General features: G+C 33.6%; 1 protein-coding gene across 3 annotated transcripts in view; it reads left to right on the top strand.

The window, feature by feature from the left end:
* LOC120416738 (5-hydroxytryptamine receptor-like) overlaps positions 1–20,678 on the top strand; it is a 341,954-nt gene that overhangs the window by 225,909 nt on the left and 95,367 nt on the right. The window lies entirely within an intron of this gene.

Genomic DNA, 20,678 nt, shown 5'->3' with positions numbered 1-20,678 from the left:
TCTGTTTTTCTGTTTTTCTGTTTTTCTGTTTTTCTGTTTTTCTGTTTTTCTGTTTTTCTGTTTTTCTGTTTTTCTGTTTTTCTGTTTTTCTGTTTATCTGTTTTTCTGTTTTTCTGTTTTTCTGTTTTTCTGTTTTTCTGTTTTTCTGTTTTTCTGTTTTTCTGTTTTTCTGTTTTTCTGTTTTTCTGTTTTTCTGTTTTTCTGTTTTTCTGTTTTTCTGTTTTTCTGTTTTTCTGTTTTTCTGTTTTTCTGTTTTTCTGTTTTTCTGTTTTTCTGTTTTTCTGTTTTTCTGTTTTTCTGTTTTTCTGTTATTCTGTTTTTTTCTGTTTATTTTTTTTTATTTTTTCTGTTTTGTTTTTGTTTTTTTTCAAAAACTTCGATCTGCGAAAATTTTATTTTTGATGAACTTTCCCTAGGCTAGTCCCCAATGATTCACTCTCCAAAACACCTAACTCTGTTCCCAGCGTAATCCATCACCCGTTATCGTTATCTCCGAAAATCCAGCCAAAACCCTTCCTATTGAGTTACCCCCGCTGGCAGACACGACCTGTACCTATCCATACATATGGGGAAAGCAGTCTGTAACCAGCCCAGAAAATACCGATTTATCCTCACACACTTCAGAGGCACCATGCGCGACCTTCCCTACTAAACAATTCGCGTATTAGCCTTAAGCTACCTCCGTTGATAAACGACTCACACGAACAACAACTCTATTCGAAATAACTGCGCTTTGTCGTTCCCTAAAACGTGTCTCATCACGTACAGATAAACGTTATTTTGCTTTTTCCCCCCAGGTTTGGGGGGTAAAAACTAAACTAGAACCCATTTTTAACCGGTCCCAAAAGCGCCACTGTGTTTTATTTTGGCAGAACATATTTCTCATTTTAGAGTTAAACAGTCGAGCTTCCTTGAAGTTTTGTTATTGTCAGTTTTAGAGAAAGTTCTCTGAAATATAAATTCAACAATTCCATTAAAACACCACATTTAAGTTCCCAAATCTCTATTATTACGTAAAGACCTCAACAAAAAGGGTACCCCAGACGGACGTGTCTTTTCCCAAGTACTGCGCGATTGTCAATTTTAGCAAACGGAAGGAAGCCGCTCGAAAGCTCGAGCCTCAAAATAGAGAAAGGACACGACCCCGACACCCCTCGCAAAGACAAATGGCACTAATAATCATAAACATGGAGCAATATGTGGGAATAATTTATGGGAACGCATGGTCTTTTTATTTTTCGGGGCTTTCACACCATTGTGTTGCGTTGGTGTCGTGGGATGTCGTTTAAAATCTGTACAGCTTGAATGAAATAAAAACAATTTGTTTGTATCGCTCAAATTGACCTTTCGTTAATTTTTTTTATGACATTTGACATTATTCATTATAATTTTTTTTAAAGCGGTTAAAATTCGGTATATTATTTCGTTTTTATCGGATCATTCTCTGACAATTCACACAGCAGTTGCCTCGATCCAGTGAAACCTTGTTCTAATTTCTGAAATGTTGGTCCCAGATACGAATCCAAGGTCCATTTTTAGATATCTCGTAACGGAGTTGCGGTACGACCCCTTTATTTTTGAACTATCTAAAAAAAACGTGTTTTTCTATATTTTTTTCTACATTTCAGGCTAGGTGATGATTTTTTAATTTGGTGTTGAAGGGACTTTATATTTCAAATTGGATGCTCTATTTAATAACGTACTCAAAATTAGAAAAAAGTGTTTTTCTTTGAAAAAAATATTCAAAAAATATTTTTAAAGCCTCTGACAGTAAATAAAATGTGGAACATGGCATTAAAAGGGAAATTTAGTTAACATCTCGAAGTGTTATACTTAAAGGCTATCGTTTCCAAAAGATTACAAATTACAAATTAAAATTAGGCGGTATACCTGAACTAGTCTACCAATTTTCAATAAAAAAAGTTGATACTTTAGTGAAATTTTCTTATCCTTATCCTTATGTTATGCAGAAACTTTTTTAATGTTAAAGTGGATTTAAAATCTTAACACATGAGCACATATAACTCATTTAATTATCTATCAATACCATCATAACAAATTATCTCCATACCTAAAGTTTTTTTTTTAAATAAAGGTCGTTTAAACATATAAAACACAATAGCTTATAGGACCTTTTCAAAAAAAAATTCTGGATGTTCCAATCGTTGTCTCACAGTTAAAATGTGAAAGGTGTTAACATTCCTTAATTTCCATCACTTTTTTTTCTTTTCTTTACTTAAATAAAGAACAAGAACACTCAGTTAGAAAAAAATGATAATACCACATTTTCCGATTCAAAAAAATATATATCAAAAGAGATTATTTAATCTCTAAAAAAGTCCAATTGAACTCTTTTGAACCCAAATGAAACAAAATTAAGAACAGCTTAAAAATGAACAATGGTCCATTTTCCGTGATTCTTAAGAATAAAAACAAATAGTTGATTTATTTGATTTGTTGACTTTTCTGAAGATTTTTCTAAGTAATTTTCCTTTTACAGCCCATTTATACGATTCGATTTTTTTGATTAATTGATAAGATGCTTATTTTGCGTATCCTGAAGAATTTTTTGATTGTTGATAAAATATTTAAAAAAAATACTTCTGCTGATCAAAACTGATTCCAAGAATAGTTTAGCTGTCTTCAATGGTTAAGTATTTTTTTCTGATTAGTCCTTATCAGTACCTTCAACTTTTCGGAAAATATTTATCATTCATTCATTAGATCTGGTCTAGCTTTCTTTTACCAATATTTAAAATTCATATTTGCATAAAAAAATGACAACAATAAAAATTTACAGACTAAAACTATTGGAAGTATTATCATCTTATATTTTTATTTGAGAAAGTTTACCCTCTACTGCCCAGATTTGCTTCGAACTTTTTTGTTTTCCCGTGTTAAGGAGGTAATTTTGAGCATCTACTCTGCAAAAACTTTATTCTCTTATTTTATGTTTTTCTTGTTTGAGTTTGAGTTTGTGTTTAATTTTGATTGTATAACAGCCTCTTGTTATCTTTTTGCTTGTTTTTAACGTTTTCTATTATTGAACGATACCATTACACATATAAATTGTGAAAAAGCGTAGACCTAATGTGGGACACAATAAAAAAAAATGCAAATTTTTCAATGCTTAAAATATAGAAACGAAAGGAAAAAACAGCCCAAAAACAAAAGATTTTTGTTTAAACAATTGACAAAGTTACATAAAACAAGTCAACCTTCCAATGCCTTTCAAAGATCTGAAATTTGTTAAAAAGCTGATTTTTGCAGAATTTATATTTCTGAAGGATGAGTAGGCGTCATTGCCATAACAAATGTTTTTTTATCAGAATTAATTTTGAAGATGAGAATATGCTTGAAAAAAAGGATTGCAATATATTCAAATTCATGAATCTGAAAATAGATAATGTTGCAATTATTTTTAAAGAATAAATTCTGTATCAGGGGGGCTAAACTTTATTGTTTCTAAAGGGTGCAAAGCAACCAAAGAAGTTTTTGTCCTCTTATTCCAAAATTGACAAACTAATGGGCCCAATCTTTCACCAATCTGAATGTAAAAATAGTCAAACTTTGGTGTAAACTATTGTGTAGACTGTACTTTAGGAAATGAATTAAAAGTCCTACCGATAGTTCCCGTAGTTTTGAAGATACTAAAATTTCTATAACGAAAATTTTGATGCAAAAGCTCTAGTTCAGCGATTCTCAACGGGGGTACCGAGCCTACTTGATTTACATGGTAGGGGGTACCAGCATAGAAGAAGGTTGAGAATCGCTGCTCTAGTTGATGTGCTCCGTCAAACTAGAATATTTTTTTTGAAAACTGTTTAATTTTATTCGTTTTTATTTTTAAAATTATTTAGAAATGTTTCGAACATTGGAATTAAGGAAGTGTTTTTCGTAAATGAATTCAATTCGGACTAAGTTTCTGTAAAACTAATATTTGCAAAACAACAACAATCATGCCAAATTGATTTGTTTTTTTTTTGTTTGTGAGGAAATTACACCTTGAACATGTGTTCAACGACCGAAGAACCCTTAATGTTTTATAAATGTTATTTAGTGATATCATGGTTTTCTTTGCAATCAGCAAAAACAATAGCAATACATTTTTATACAATAAGTTAAATTTATATGTTTTTAAAGTTCTCTGTAGCTTGCTTTCTTTAAATCAAGATATGTATATGCATCTTTTTTGCAACACTTATTTAGCAGTATTTTTAAGTTATTTCCGGCTTGCCTGCGCTTCAGAAAAACACAGGGCGTAAAGGTTTGGTTTAAAATATTTAATCATACAAAGTGAACTTTAAAAAACCAGCAGTTCATTTTTTTTAATCACGATGTTTATTTACGGTTGCCAAAATACCTCAACAAATTTCTACAACCTTTTAAAAATTGCAAAATATTCAAAAAAGCCATACTTTGAAAATCATTCGATATAACGTTTAAGCTCTTACAACAAAAAGTAGTCATGCTCAGATTTTCAGCGAACTAACCGCTAATAATCTCCAGCAAGATGCTTCTCCCTCAAACAGACAAACGAGACAAGACGTGGGTACGTGATACCATCCTCCCCAGCTAGGATCGTTCTTTGGGGAACTGTTGTAATGATAAAGTGGCGCAGTTATTATGGAAAGAAGATGTTTATTTTGTTGGGGCGGGAGATACACATTATTGAAAATTATTAAGGGACCATCCACAAACCACGTGGACACTTTTTTTGGTAATCTCAACCCCCCCCCCCCCCCTCGTGGACAATTGTCCATACAAAAAAAATCTTTTTTGTATGGAGCGTGGACAATCGCCATACCCCCCCCCCCCCCTAAAGTGTCCACGTGGTTTATGGATGGTCCCTAAGTTGGTGCTTCTCGACTTTCGACCAAAAGTGCGGTCATTCGTTATTTTTGTTTTTGTTTGCTCGGGAGGCCTTGATCTACGATAGACATTCGTTATGGACGGTAAATTTGGTGAATTATACTTTATTTTCCTCAACGGTGATAATTCTCATTTAATAAATATAAATAATCGTCACATTTTCCACTTATCAAAAGCACGTTTCCTGTTGGCATCGAGTGGATTAATCTCCCCCCCCCCACACCCGAATCCTCAGATCTTATCACCAGGGAAGGATTTTCTCCCAACTTGGCGAAAGGTCACGTTCCGCACACTCTCGTGTGGAGGAAGGCAGAGTCCCGGAAATGAGATTCGACTGTGTGTGTGTCTTGTGTTGACCCGCGGAGAGGCTCATCGTCAGGAAAAAGGCTCAGGTTCTTCCTCAAGACTAGCTCGATGAGTGGAATCATCCTCCAATCTTTGCATATCAAATAGCTTCGTTTGTTTTAGCACACACACGGGACACGAAATGACACGAGTTGTGGAGGGAACAAGCTCAATTTGTTTCTTTAGCTTTTGAATCTTTTGAAATTCATTTGTTCGCACAGTGAAAACATTGTTCTAAGAAACACATCGAATAACAAACAGTGCACAGAAACGATAAATGAAAACGAACATTTAAACATATTTATTAAAAATTAAAAAATATCAAACCCCATAAACTTCGTCACATTTCGAATTATAAAAAAAGGGAGAAATCTGCTTGTTGAAAATTACTATTTCTCGATTTGATTTAGTTTAGCCTCATTTTTAATTAGTCGTAATTGAAAAGATTTGAATTGACTCACTAGATCAACTCAGCTAAGATTTTTTTTTTGTATTTATAATGATTTTTTAATGTTTTGTTTTTTATTTAAACAATTTTTTTCTTCTGAAACCATAAAAAAATAAAATGTGATTCAATAGTTTTGTCCATCCCTATTCGTTTTCAGTGTAACCGATTACGAATTTAAATTCTATGGCTGGTGACGGAAAAGGAAAGGTTTGAAACCTAAAATTTTACAACATAAGAAATGTATGCTATTTTCAATAATTTTCAGCTCGAAATGGTGATGAGGAATAAGTAACAATACAAATATCAAAAAATGTGTTTTTATCTTAAGATTATTATTTTAGAAACCTCAACCATTATTCGTACCCCAACTTTAAAAAAATCGTGTGACATGTCGTCCAATGAGAATATATTTTTTTTAATTTTTCATTTAAGAAACATTTTTTACATAAAAAGATTTAAAGATAAGTTTTGCTTAATTTTCTTCTACAAAGCAGTTCATTTGAGAATCATGTTTGAAGAATTAAAAAGTAATAAATGTATGTGTTTAGTTCAAGTTACATATTCTACTTCACATCAAATAAAAAAAAAATATTATGATCAATTTGATTTTCGAAAAAAAATTGTTTTTTTTTATTTGGAACTAATTTCGTATTAATTCGAGATTAATTATTTTGTAATTTTTAATTTGGCTGAAACTCGGTCCATGCATTCAGTATGCCAAAAGATGTCATTTAAAACTCAATCTTCTGATCTGTTTGCTGGCATCGGCAAAAATGTAGGATATGATAAGGGCTAAAAAAATTGGTTCACGGAAAAAAATTATTGAATTTTAATTATTGACAATTGAATTCCCAAAAACATATCTAAAATTTTCGAATCTTTATAATTTGCTTTGGAAAACTGAAAAAGCATATTTGGCGCAAGGATAGGAGTGGTGCAAAATCTGATGCGGAAAGTACGATTTAAAAAAAAATGATTTTGGAAAAATCTAATACTTTGTAAAACTAAATTTCATAACATATTTTTAATGTAAAATTCATCGAAAAAAACACTAAAAAAGTTTTAAAAACTCTACCATTTTCCGTTACTCGACTATAAACATTTTTGAAACATGTCATTTTATGGGAAGTTTAATGTACTTTTCGAATCTACATTGACCCAGAAGGGTCTCTTTCCATTTAGAACAAAATTTTTAATTTTTAAATTTCGTGTTTTTTCTTACATTGCAGGGTTTTTTTTAGAGTGTAATAATGTTCTACAAAGTTATAGATCAGACAATTACAAAATTTTTGATTTATGTACATACGGGGTTTGCTTATAAACATCATGAGTTATCGCGATTTTAAGAAAAAAAGTTTTGAAAAAGTTGGTCGTTGTCGATCATGGCCGTTCATCGTCATCCGCGACGGACACTGACGACAAAACAAAGAAAAACAAAAAAATATTTTTGTCAAAGCTTTTTTTTTCGTAAAATCGCGATAACTCGTGATGTTTATAAGCAAACCACTTATGTATACATATCAATTTTTTTGTAATTGGCTGCGCTACAACTTTGTAGAACATTATTTCACTTTAAAAAATAACCTTGCAATGTTAAAAAAAACACGAAATTATAGAATGAAAAATTTTGTTCTAAATGAAAAAATGACCCTTCTGGGTCAATGTAGATTCGAAAGGTACATTAAATTATCATTATAATGACATGTTCCAAAACTTTTTACAGTCGTGTAACGGAAAATGGGATAATTTTTAAAACTTTTTTAGTGTTTTTTTATGAAAAAAACGTTTTTTCGGAATTCTGAGTACGCCATCAAATAGGGCGTCTAATTTTACATAAAAGTCCTTTTGACACCAAATGTCTATCTCATCACCGTTTCAGGCTGCAAATTATTGAAAAACACCTCTTTTTTCGCATGTTCAAAAATGGAAGGGGTCGTACCGCCCCTCCGTCACCAGATATCAAAAAACGAACCTCGGATTCGTGATCAGGGACAAAAGTTACCCCTTACGACAAAGTTTCACGCAAATCGAAGAGGGGTCGTGTCAACTTTTCCCAATTTCGTGTGAGTTGGTAGAGAATTACCCAAATGTAATTAAAAAATGTTGTTAAATGCTTGATTCACCAGGACATAATGAAATTTTACGTATTTTTTTTTCAGCACTGTTCATCGAATTTTTACTTGCATTCAAAATATTTCAAACTAATTCATAACATGCTGAAAATATAAGCAATGACTTAATTAAATAAACTTAAAATAACAAACTAAACAAAGACTTTCGAACAAACTTTTCCATCTGTGCACAGAAATCCCCTCAAAATCCAAAGTAAGGCTTTCGCAAAATTTTCCCCATCTCATCCCGAACGTCCCAACAAGTCACTTGATCCAGGCAGCGATTCTTCATGCTTCATCGAATTAAAATTCAAGCATCATCTTTATAAATCACAAAACTGCCTTCTTACCTTCCTCTCTTTCCTTCTCTCCACGTTTTCAGCAGCTCTTCTGTTTGGAGCGTGATTAGAGTGGAAAACATGCCTCTCTCGTCAAATTTTCACTTTTTTCTTCTCATCCAAAAAGCAGGAGCTGCCTTTTTATTCCTAGAAGGACTGGCACCCGAAACTTTTTTCTTGTTTTTTTGTTCATTCCTCCTGCTTCAGGGGAAATAAAGAAGTCCCCCCCAGGAAGCGCGCACCAGAGTGATTTTGATTTGATTAAAAAATTTGATCTATTTCCTCTCGGCGGGATTCTTTGTACGACACCGCCGGTGAAAGCGGTCCGGAAAAGCCGGGAGAGAAGGAATTTCACAACGAAAAAAGGAATGTAGTACAGAAAAAAAAAAAACGCGCCCGACGGAAATATCATTTCGTCAACGACCTCGTCAACTCCTGGTCCTGGTGTCGTTCCACGCGGAGTCCGGGTTGAAAACTTCATTTTCGAGCGGAAACTGACGACGACGAGGACTCCCGGTGACGACTGTTTGGGGGTCCCACAACACGTATTCACCTGGTTTTGAGGATTTTTTTCTTCTACGGTGGCGTGACATCATTCCTGATGTTTTTTGGTCGTCCCGGAATGGCACCGGAGACGTGGTTTCACGGAATAAAAAAGGACGGATGACATTTTTTCCGATGGTATTTGGAATGGAATGGTGACGTCACAAATGACTTTTGGGAATCCCGACTTGAATGTTTCGCGCAGGAAGGTTGATGAACTGAAGCCTAGCTGAAAATTGTACAGATGCTCAAAATACTGAGCTCAATCTTTAACTTGAAATCGTGACATCTTATTTTCATATAAAAAGTTTGTTTTGCAAAGTTCCTAAAAATTATTGTGTTTCATATGATTATAGGAACTTTAAAAAAATAAAAAATAAATCTACGTGTGAACCTTATGAGTCTTTAGAATTTCTAAAATTTCTCAAATAAGTGAGTTTTATCATTTATGCCTTCCTCACCTTACTGAGGAAAGGCTATAAAATCACTCGAAAAATGAACTTCTTAGCCCGACCTTGTACCTATCGACTTAGAATCAAATTCTGAACAAGTGTCTGTGCGTGTGTATGTCTGTAAGTCCGTGCACCGAAAAAAATGCACTCAATTATCCCTGGATTGGTTGAACCGATTTGGACCGTTTTGGTCTTATTCGATCTGTATTGGGGTCCCATAAGACCCGAGTTAATATTATGTTATACATTAGTAAGTTTAGAATTAGTTTAGAAAAGTACTTCAAAACTTATGTAAAAAAACATTTTGGCTAAAGTTCAGAAGATCGTAAAAAGGATGGTTTTTGTAAGAAAACCCGTGGTGTTATATATTATTAGAAAGGAGTTTGATAGACCTTTCAAATGAGCCTAAAACATCGAAGATCTGATAAAATATTTTGAAGAAATCGTTGTCCGGATCTATGGATGCGTAATCAAAATACCTTTCTAATTAGTACAAAAGATTGATAATCTGACAACCCTATCAAAAGTATTTAAATGCGAGGAAGACACCAACCAGCTTAAGGTGGATTAAGTAACGTTTTAAATTTATGTATAATAAATTTGATTTGAGTTTTTCTTTCAAGGCGTTGAGCCTCTTAAATTTCCTTTGAACCATTTTCTTTGAAACTTTTGCAATTTTTTATTCGATTTCAATTAAATTTAGTTGAAATTTTGCTAAATTGCTCCTTATTCCAGGATTTAAAAAAAAAATCGTTATTGATTCGACATTTATTTGCCGAGATACGGCTTGAGATATAAAAGAAATTGGTAAAACACGAGTTTTGTTCTAATAAATTAATTAATCGATTAATCGACAATATCTTGAAAACTATTGATTCAATTTTAATAAATTAATCGCTGTCAAAATTATCTCATCCCTTTTAAAAATTCCTAGAAGCACTAGAGACAATATCAAATTCAATTTTCGTTTGATAAGAATATTGGGAGATAGATGCGAATATATTCTATTTATTATTTTTTTTAATTTTTGCTGTTTAATACATTAGCATAACTGTAACTATTTACTATAATTATTCAATATTTGAATCACCTAAATTGTGTCATTACATAATCACTGATTCTTTGCATCAAAAAAGCTCTAAAATCTATTATCATAAACTATACAATTTATGTTTAAGGCTAATTACTTAATTAGAAATTATGAAATATGTAAGAAGCATTAAAAGATCTCATTGCTTAATTGCTTTTACCCAAATTATGCAATGTAGATAGATCTGCATAACCGATATGGGATTTGGGATTTTCAGGCTGCAAAATCTTTAAAATACACTGCGAGTCGTCGAATATTTCATATTTTCTTTTGATTTAAATAAAAGCGATTGTTACAAAACCAAATATTTAGCTCAGACGGTTGAAATTTTAGAAAATCTTAGAAAATATTAAATTTGAAAGAAAAATTCTCTCCCGGCCAATGGTCCGTGCAGTGTGATTTTTCACCAGATTATTGTTCCTGGTGCAAAAACGAAGCTTTTGGTGTATAAAAACCTTACTGTTGTAAGCCTTAGGAATGCTCAATATGTTTTTTTCCAAATCCCTTAATTTTGTGATTCCTTAGTTTTAAAGTTTTGTTGTTTATTTAGTTATGCCTTTGTGAATACTTTGTCTCAAGAAGAATTAATAATCTCATTAAAAGATTTTAAATTATTAGGAAAAACAGTTTAATCAAACCAATTCCATACAAAAATATTTTCTAGTTTTTTTATTCAAATACATTTTATATCATCTAATTTATTTCGTTGTTTAAGCACTACTTAAACAGTTAAGTTCCACAACTGTGATATTGGCTGACTTTCAACAGCTGGTTAATTCATTGTTGGGAACAGAGTTTGTGGACATTTAATGTATGGTGTAAATCAGCTTTAAGAAAAAAAGTTACAAAATACTCATCAAAAATTATTTCGATTCATTTTGAGAATCATCATATAGCACGTAATAATAATTTCTGATAATTAATTTGATAGTTAATTACCAACGTTTAAAAAATTAGCTTCTTTGCCAATTTTAGCCAAAATTGTTTTGGTTTAGGGGTCGCAATTGAACGTTATTGTTGGTGAAACATACTTTTAATACAAAAACGTCTTTTTAAAATCGCTAATAACTTTTCAGGATCAATTAGGGTCGCAGGACAATATTACATTTCACATTAGAATTTAAACTTTGACAAAATGTTCACTTAATTAACACCACCTAAAAAAAATCGAAGCTTTTCACTCTCGCCACACCTTTTTTAAGATTTTTGAGTTATTTTTTACAATTTCATTCATTTCAAAATAAAAAAAATGAGCCTAGCACTTTTGAATTAAAAAAAAAAACGCCGTGAATATTTGTATGTGAAAATATCGAAAAAGTCTCAAAAATTTCTTTCTTGTAATTCGGACTTAATGTTTTTGATATATGTACCCCATGGAAAAAAAATATTTTTTTTTTTGCTAATTTCAAGCGAATAAATGAAACTCTTAAACGTTAAATATATCATTTTCTGGCCTATCACATAGAGAAATCCTTGACCATCGTCTTGAGTTACAAACTGAATCCATCTCACCTTTTTCTGCCAAATTTGTCAAAAGATCTCATGAGAGTTACAAGTTTTCCCAACAAATTTCGTCCACCATTTACACCATCGAAATCACTGCCAAGCGTATCGTCGTTGGAGGTTTTTGAGAAGATAAAAGTTCCCAGTTTCAGCGTGGCCAACAGCACTGGGGCAGTGGTCCCAGTGCGGCCAAACCGTCCGCTCCATCATCGTCGATTTCAATTTAGCTAATCCTACCCAACGGATTAACGACTCAATTTGGAGGAGCAGCCTCACTGCTGGTTTGGTCCGAAGGTGGCTTTTCCTCTGGGTGAAGGAACGTTTTTCTTTCGAGTTTATATTTCCAGCCAGGTAAATGCAGACTTAATCCATTCTACTTTCTTTTGAGACGCATTCGGAATAAATTAATTTGGTGGGGATCAACAATTCAAAGCTCTTAGGAAAGTGTTTTGGGTGATTTTTTGGATATGCTTCAAGCTAAACCTTCTAGCTTTAGTTTTAGTACTCTGCTCTTACCAACTTTTACGTGGTACCGATACCCGGAAAACGACAAAATTAATGAGTTGGAAACAACAAAAATGTGGCATTTATGCGTGAGGTCCAAAAGTTTCTTATTTTTTCTTAAGCCGAGAGAATTCCGAGAAATTTTTCTGCACGTGTTAAAACATTGTTTTTTTTTCAAAAAAGGAATGAAAATAACAGGAATTTTCAAAAACGCAGAGTCTAAAATTCAATACATTATTTTATTTTTTTGGAAAAATAATATGGACAGTGGACATTCATTTTTAAATAGATTCCTAAAAATTATCGCTAAAGAAGTATAAAAGATGAGAGATGAGAGGTGAGAGATGAGAGATGAGAGATGAGAGATGAGAGATGAGAGATGAGAGATGAGAGATGAGAGATGAGAGATGAGAGATGAGAGATGAGAGATGAGAGATGAGAGATGAGAGATGAGAGATGAGAGATGAGAGATGAGAGATGAGAGATGAGAGATGAGAGATGAGAGATGAGAGATGAGAGATGAGAGATGAGAGATGAGAGATGAGAGATGAGAGATGAGAGATGAGAGATGAGAGATGAGAGATGAGAGATGAGAGATGAGAGATGAGAGATGAGAGATGAGAGATGAGAGATGAGAGATGAGAGATGAGAGATGAGAGATGAGAGATGAGAGATGAGAGATGAGAGATGAGAGATGAGAGATGAGAGATGAGAGATGAGAGATGAGAGATGAGAGATGAGAGATGAGAGATGAGAGATGAGAGATGAGAGATGAGAGATGAGAGATGAGAGATGAGAGATGAGAGATGAGAGATGAGAGATGAGAGATGAGAGATGAGAGATGAGAGATGAGAGATGAGAGATGAGAGATGAGAGATGAGATATGAGAGATGAGAGATGAGAGATGAGAGATGAGAGATGAGAGATGAGAGATGAGAGATGAGAGATGAGAGATGAGAGATGAGAGATGAGAGATGAGAGATGAGAGATGAGAGAATGAGAGAATGAGAGATGAGAGATGAGAATTGAGAATTGAGAAATGAGAAATGAGAAATGAGAAATGAGAAATGAGAAATGAGAAATGAGAAATGAGAAATGAGAAATGAGAAATGAGAAATGAGAAATGAGAAATGAGAAATGAGAAATGAGAAATGAGAAATGAGAAATGAGAAATGAGAAATGAGAAATGAGAAATGAGAAATGAGAAATGAGAAGATGAGAAGATGAGAAGATGCGAAATGAGAAGATGAGAAGATGAGAGATAAAAGATTTTGCTGTCTCAATTTTTATTTAATAAATTTCAGTCAAAAACAAAACAAGAAGAAGTCATCTTATCACTTCATGCTTTCTACACAAATTACAGTCCATTTGCTGCTTCCATCGCAATCAAATGCACCTAAAACCCATTCAAATGATGATGTCAGTTTCGAAACTTGCTCGAAACACGTGGCTTCAGCCACGTACCTCCAACAAATTGCACAACCGTTTTTTGGAGTGCTTTTTGCTGTGTGACATGTCGGTACTAGTGCAAAGTTGTTCGTGGTGGTACTCACACCAAGTTGCATAAGATTTTCCTCCCGTTTTTCACGTGTTGGATGGGGAAAATGTTTTTCCTTTCTTCTATTCCAGCAGCTCAAATGTGGAGTTTTTATTTTCGGATAAAGGTAAGGATGCAAAGTCAGAATTGTGTTTTAGTCACAGCACTACACAAAAAGGCTTTCTTCTTCATCATCGTGTTGTTCCCGATGAAGGAAACCAGAAAATCGTCAAAGCTTGCCCGGGTGGAAACTTCTCAGAATGGGTTTTCTCGTGGCACAGCCCATTTGTGGGACCAGTTTCCTGCGACGAGCTTCCACAATGGAACATTTTCAATGGAAATCGATGAAAGGCAAAATCATTGTCGAGTAGAAGAAACCTGGCAACTGTCGTTCGATTCGATGTTGAAGTTCGCTTTTGGAGACAATACATGAAGAATCGAATTTTCCAGAATTTGCGAGGACTTGTTTCCACATTGCTTGGGAATTAGATTTCTTTTCAAAATGTTCTTCAGTTACACCAAAATAAAAAAAAAATATGCTCGTACTTTAATCTTCTATTCAAACAAGGTTTTCCCAATTCTTAAAAAATCGTTCATTTCTAAAATCCTCTTTTCCAATGATTTGTCATACAAGTCCAAAAAGGATTACTCATTTAGTCCCCGAAGAAGACATTTTCGCAACAATCTAAATGGCGAAGCAGTCCTTTTTAAAAAAGACCCTTTCCATTCCCAGAAGAATAAAAAAGAAGCCAGTCATTTAGTCTATTACACGCCAAGTCCTCTCATCCTCCCATTCAAAATGGAGGGTCTGGTCATCTGAATTGTTAAAATGTTTTATTGTCACACCGCGCAGACGGCGGCGGCGGTGGACTTCCACGAAGGGAAGTGGATTGATTCGTAATTGAAATCGAAACCCATTTGCCAGAAGGCTGAGGCCCGACGACGGCTCCGGTGCACGTGCGAGCGCAAAAAAAAAAGTGAGCTAGAGTTTTCCGGGCTGATTTTTTTTCAATAGATCCGCTTCCATGGTTATTAATTCCGGTGAACGACTCTATCGAATGGGGTTTTGCAATAGAGGTTTTATTTTTTGCTCAATGTTTGGGTTCGATGGGAAAAGAACTAGAACGGGGTTGTTGGGAGTTAGAAGATTTGTAACAGGAGGTTCAACTCGATTTCAAATAACGATTCATTCAAACTTTTTGAAGAGATTATATTGAATTGTACTCAAATTTGATCAGCAAAAATAATTCTACATTTCAAAACTCCAATAAATATTATGTTTTCGATTCAAGAAATAAAATAATATAAATCATGTCAAAAGCACACTTTTGATTGACTTATCCAAAGATCCAAGATAACAATGTATCAAAAAATTAGTGATATCAAAAACAAAAAAGAGAAGGCATTAAACATTATTAAACCATATTTTTTTTATAATTTGATGGTTCATAATTTACATAATTTAATTTTAGATCATTTCCAGCCAAAACACATTGCATTGCTTGAATTTGGGTTTTAAAAGGTATGGAATCATATAAAAAAAAACCAAGCATCTCTATGGATTCATACTAAGCAAGTAAGATTCAATGGAGGCGCATGTTTATTCACCTCTATTGGATTTGATAGGTCACAAATCCCAAAAAATAAAAATAAATCTTAAAGAGTCTAACCTTCAATACAACAAAAAAAAAGTTTTAGCAAATCCCGATGAAATGTTTGTTTATTCAATTCAATTTGGTTTTATCTGTCAATAATCAAGTTGCAATGAGTACATTTAAGTACAAAGCAGATTTAGAAATGTTTGTTTAACTTATTTACACACTTTAATGAAAATTACCTATTTTAATTTAATCTTCGTTTTTTTTTTAATTTTTCTCTTTTCGTCATTCTGGGTGACATTGGGTCTGGGGATTGAGATTTGGGTCATAAAAATTTCAGCATTTTGTATGACCCAATCTCACCCCCAGACCCAACGTCAGCCCTGAAAGAAAAGCTAATAGAAAGCTAATATATTCTTATGATTTTTTTTTCTACTGGGTTTATTTTTCTGTGTAAATTTTTGCTCGGGAACTCTTTTGATCTCATTTTATGGTGACAATTTTATGAAATTTGCATTGACGAATTTTGTTTTTTGCTAAAGATTTTTTTTGCGATGCTGTACATTGGAATTTCCTAAAAAAAAACTAATTATTTTTAAACGAGCCAAACATGCTAAATAAGAAAATCAATACAGAAAATGCATTTCAGATTGTTTTCAGTTGATTAGACTCTGAATGTTAAAGTTATTTTTTTTTTGCAGTCTCATTTTTGGACCGATATTGGGAGTGGAAACATAGACTTTGAAAAATATTTGCAACGGCCTAGTAAAGTTTAAAGAATGAAATATAATAATAATCAACAAGTCAAATTTATTGAAAATTTGAACCGTTTCCAAGGGCAAAGCAGTTTAATTTTTTTTAAACGGTTTTAATAAAGAAATGAAAAAAATCGTTTGAACTCATGTTTCTAAAATCAAATTTGCTCAGAAACTCAAATTTGAAAAAAAAAATATCACCATTTCAATGTGATATAAGGGGTTCTCATTCAGTTCAAATGGTAGTATCAGATATCTTCTAAAAGCTCCTGGTTCAATCAAGCTTAAATTCATGTTATTCATGTTTTTTTTTATTTTTACGTATTTAAACTTTGTGTCCCGATCTACCTCGTATAACTTTTAAAAATCATTTTTTGCAACGAGTTGCTAACAACGTTTTGTGAAATTCCGAAAAACGCATTTTGAATGGAATTTAATGCCAAACGTCAATGAAATATTGAAAAATGATACTTTTCGATACTAGTGCAGAAAATCCAACTTTTGAGCACTCATTTCTTTGTATGGCGATGAAAATGTCATTCAAAAAAGGACTAAAAATCTAAAAAGATTAACATCGGAATTTCAAAAAGTACTTTATTTTTATTTTGTTAGTGTTCACCGCTTTAAAAATTTAACTTTTTTTGTTTTTTTTCCCAAAGGATGTGTATTTTTCAAATTTAAAAATAGTATCAATCCTCTAGTTAAAATACTTTTTTGCAATTCCGTCGTGAAACTACTTACTTTTCCTGTCATTCTTGAACGACGAAATAGCCTACTTTTCTGTACCAAAAATAACAGAATCGAATAGCAACATTTTTCAAAATAAATGCTGAAAAGTTCTACTTTTCAGCACTGAAATGGGTGCTGAAAAGTTGAACTTTTCAGCACTTGTTTCGAAAAGTAACACTTTTCAACATTTTTTTTTGATTTAAACGATTTATTGACAAAATACATGAAAATTCGACTCAAATTTCACTCAATGGGTGTTTTTCGAAATTGCAAAAAATGTTGTATGGAACTCGTTACAAAACTTGATTTTTTCAGCACTCGTCGTATTTATCAAACTCGGTGAACCTCGTTGGATAAATGTACAACTCGTGCTGAAAAAATCCTCTTTTTGCAACTTGTTGCATAAACTACTATTTTTTGTTGGGTTGAGACCACTGCGACCATGACATTGATTTAATGCGGTATACCCATTTTATTATCGCGTTTAAATACATGCTCAAAAAGCTTAAAAATTACTCTTCTTCAAATATTGATGAACAAATTTTTAGTGCCTGTTCTCATTTTTCACTAAAAAAATGAAATAGGTGGGAAAAATTTTCACAACTTCAAAATCATTACTTAAAACTAATTATTTTTCTCTATTTTTTTAAATAATTGATTTTTGTAATTTTCATTGATTAAATTTATATCTTTTTACTTTGAAAAGTTTGATAAATCATTGGACATAAGTGATTTTTTGTTATTACAGGGTTGCCAGATCTCTGAAGATTATCTCCAACTGAAAAGGTCTGTCTGGACGGGGTTTGATTTCAAAAAATCGTCAAAATTCCATTTTTGAACCAACTTTTGTTGTTAAAAAGCATTGGAAAGAAGAACTCTTAAAATTTTAGAAAATTTTAGGGTTTGAAGTTTTACTTGCCAATGTTTTAAAAATGTATTTTTTCAGGAGTCAACTTGGGCTGTGTTTTTTACTAACATTTCCTATATTTTTAGTAAAAAGAAGTATGTAATAATTTTTTTAGTGTCCCAGACTATGCCTCTACTCATTTTTTTACAATTTAATTGATAATCGTGCCATTCTATAGGGGAAAATGTGAAAAACAAGCAAAAAATTGTAAAAGAGACTATTAAAACATAAAAAATAAGATAAGCAAAATGTAATGACAGGAGGTGGTACAATAGGCCAAATACTACCCAAACAAACATAATTAGTTTATGTTTGTTTTGGGTAGTATTTGGCCTATTGTACCATCTCCTGTCATTACATTTTGCCTATCTAAGGTAAATGTAAATTAAAGTACTAAAAATAAAACAAGAAAAACATTAAACAAGAGAAGCAAAGTTTTTCGTAGAACAAAAGTTGCTCAAAATGACCTCCTAAACTCGGGAAAAATTAACATAGTCGAAAAAAAATTGACTTGAAAATAGTAATAAGTGAGAAAGGTAAATAGGTTTGCTTCGCCAAGGGTTAAACCTCGAACCTGACCCGGTGCATCGAACAGCTCTTCAATCTCTAACTGGACCATTGCATTGATTCATGCACTGATGCCCAAAGTAGCAAGTCAGTACTCACGGTTGCAACTTGTTTGTTTTTGCATGGTGTGATTTCTGGATCATCAAAATGTTAAGGTTGGATCCATTTTCTGATTGATAATAAAGGTTATTCTTTGTTAAGATTTGTGATCTGCCAGTCTGAAAAAAAAAACCACTAACCTTTGGTTTAACGCCTCGTTGTTTTATACCGATGAATGTATCCTTCAACCACATTGTTACACACGCACCGGCATTGCAAATTTCACCAACCTTTCTAATTGATTACCGGTTCGTTTGGCTCCGGTGTTGATGGTGATGGCTTTGGGATTGGCAAAGTAATTTGTGGAATGGCGGCCGTTTGTTTTGTTTTTTTTGCTGTTGTTTGCCACAGGTCATTCAATTTCCAGGTTTCACCGGGACACATTTCAAATGGAACAAATGACGATACGCACACCTACACACAAAACCAGTATGAACGGAGTGATGTTTTAGTTGTGGTTGAGCGTTGAATATTAGTGCGGGGAGGCTCTCTAACGAACAAACAACCAAACAAACAATAGCCGGGCAGATTCATTACGAGGGTTACAGCTAGTTGTGTGTGTGTGTTTGTGTGTGATTGGAGAATAAAGTCCTTTTTATTCTGTTTCATTTCGGTTCAACGATGGTTTGATTGATGAGGGTTTTGCTGGTTGGTCGACTGGCTTCTGCTGGGTTTCGGTGATGGATGAGGTACAATTTGTTTGTTGCACTTAATTGTGATTGGTGGCGATGGTATTTGTTCAAAGTGATGAGCTGTTTTTGTTTTTCATTTCACGGGTTATTGAACAGCAAAAGCTAATCAAAGTTGCATTTATTTTAAAGGTACTTATCTGCAACAAATAAGTATTGAAACTCTTACTTGATATGATTGTGAAGTTCACAATTAAGTTAAAATTGGTGAAAATTGCTTGATGATTAAAATGTTACAAAATATGGTCACCGCGTAGCAATCCAACAACTGAATCTCTGAAATTGATAACACAAACCGCACCGGCACCCTTCATGAAGTGAAAGGTGATCACTTTGGCGGGTTCATTTTGACTGGTGACAGTGACATGACAGGAAATCTACACCACACAGCCGGAACTTTGCTGTATTGGGGCTGACGATGGCGTATTTCAGGAGTACTGCTACGTACTTTTTGGGCGACTGGATAAAAGCGATAACAAAGTCATCAAATAAGCTGTCCCACCGTTTCTGTCGTCGTTTTCGTCGCCGGCCGGTGGTGATAAATTACTGCCAGACCGGTTAATGTTTTGATTAATTTTAGCCCCCCGTTTTCATGCGATTGATCGAGTGTCTAGCGATTAAACAGGGTGGGGCTTTTTAAATAAAACCAAATTTTCTACATTTGACTCACTGATTTATATGATACACGAATTAACTAACAAAAAGCCAGGTGACGTAAAATAGTTCTTTAACACTGGAACGCCCAACGCATGTTCAACTTAAACGGACGCCCAAGCCTCCCAAAAAAGTTGGAATGGCAACTTGAAATCGCTGGTTCTCTGGCATAACTCAACCAATCGGGACGATTCTTGTTTCCACTTTCTCAGTGATTTGTAAGAATGATCCTTATTTTTTAAAAATGCTGATCTTAAAATTTTACAAAACTTGATTTGAACAAATCTGTAATTTCTGTGACCGAAAACATCTTTCGATGTTTGCATATTAAAAAGTAATACAACTTTATATTCTTAACTCATTTCGATTGTTTCTCCATGATGCCAACAACCATTTGACATTTTCATTGAGAAGAGCTCCCTTCATACAGATTTTTGCTACCTCTCATTCCCTTACCCTTATTCTTCTCTTCACTGTCTCAAGCTGTGCCTTTTTCTCTTTTTTTGGTACATACTTTCATATTTTGAAAAACGTTTTCATTATCCTTTCTTTCTGCGATTTCATGCCAGGCATATTCAGTGAACATCCACAAGCCTCTTCTTCGCCAGGCCTTTTCATTGGATATTCACAAGCCTCCTCTTCGCCAGGCCTATTTAGTGGATATTCTCAAGCCTCCTCTTCGCCAGGCCTATTCAGTGGATATTCACAAGCCTCCTCTTCGCCAGGCCTATTCAGTGGATATTCACAAGCCTCCTCTTCGCCAGGCCTATTCAGTGAACATCCACAAGCCAATCTCTCTGCCAGGCGTATTCAGTGTATATTCACAAGCCTCCTCTTCGCCAGGCCTATTCAGTGAATATTCACAAGCCTCCTCTTCGCCAGGCCTATTCAGTGAACATCCACAAGCCATCTCTCCGCCAGGCCTATTCAGTGGATA

Source organism: Culex pipiens, chromosome 2 (genome assembly GCF_016801865.2).
Source record: "Culex pipiens pallens isolate TS chromosome 2, TS_CPP_V2, whole genome shotgun sequence".
Taxonomy (NCBI): Eukaryota; Metazoa; Arthropoda; class Insecta; order Diptera; family Culicidae; genus Culex; species Culex pipiens.
Note: the sequence above shows the minus strand (reverse complement) of the source record. Positions and strands in the feature narration are given on the sequence as shown.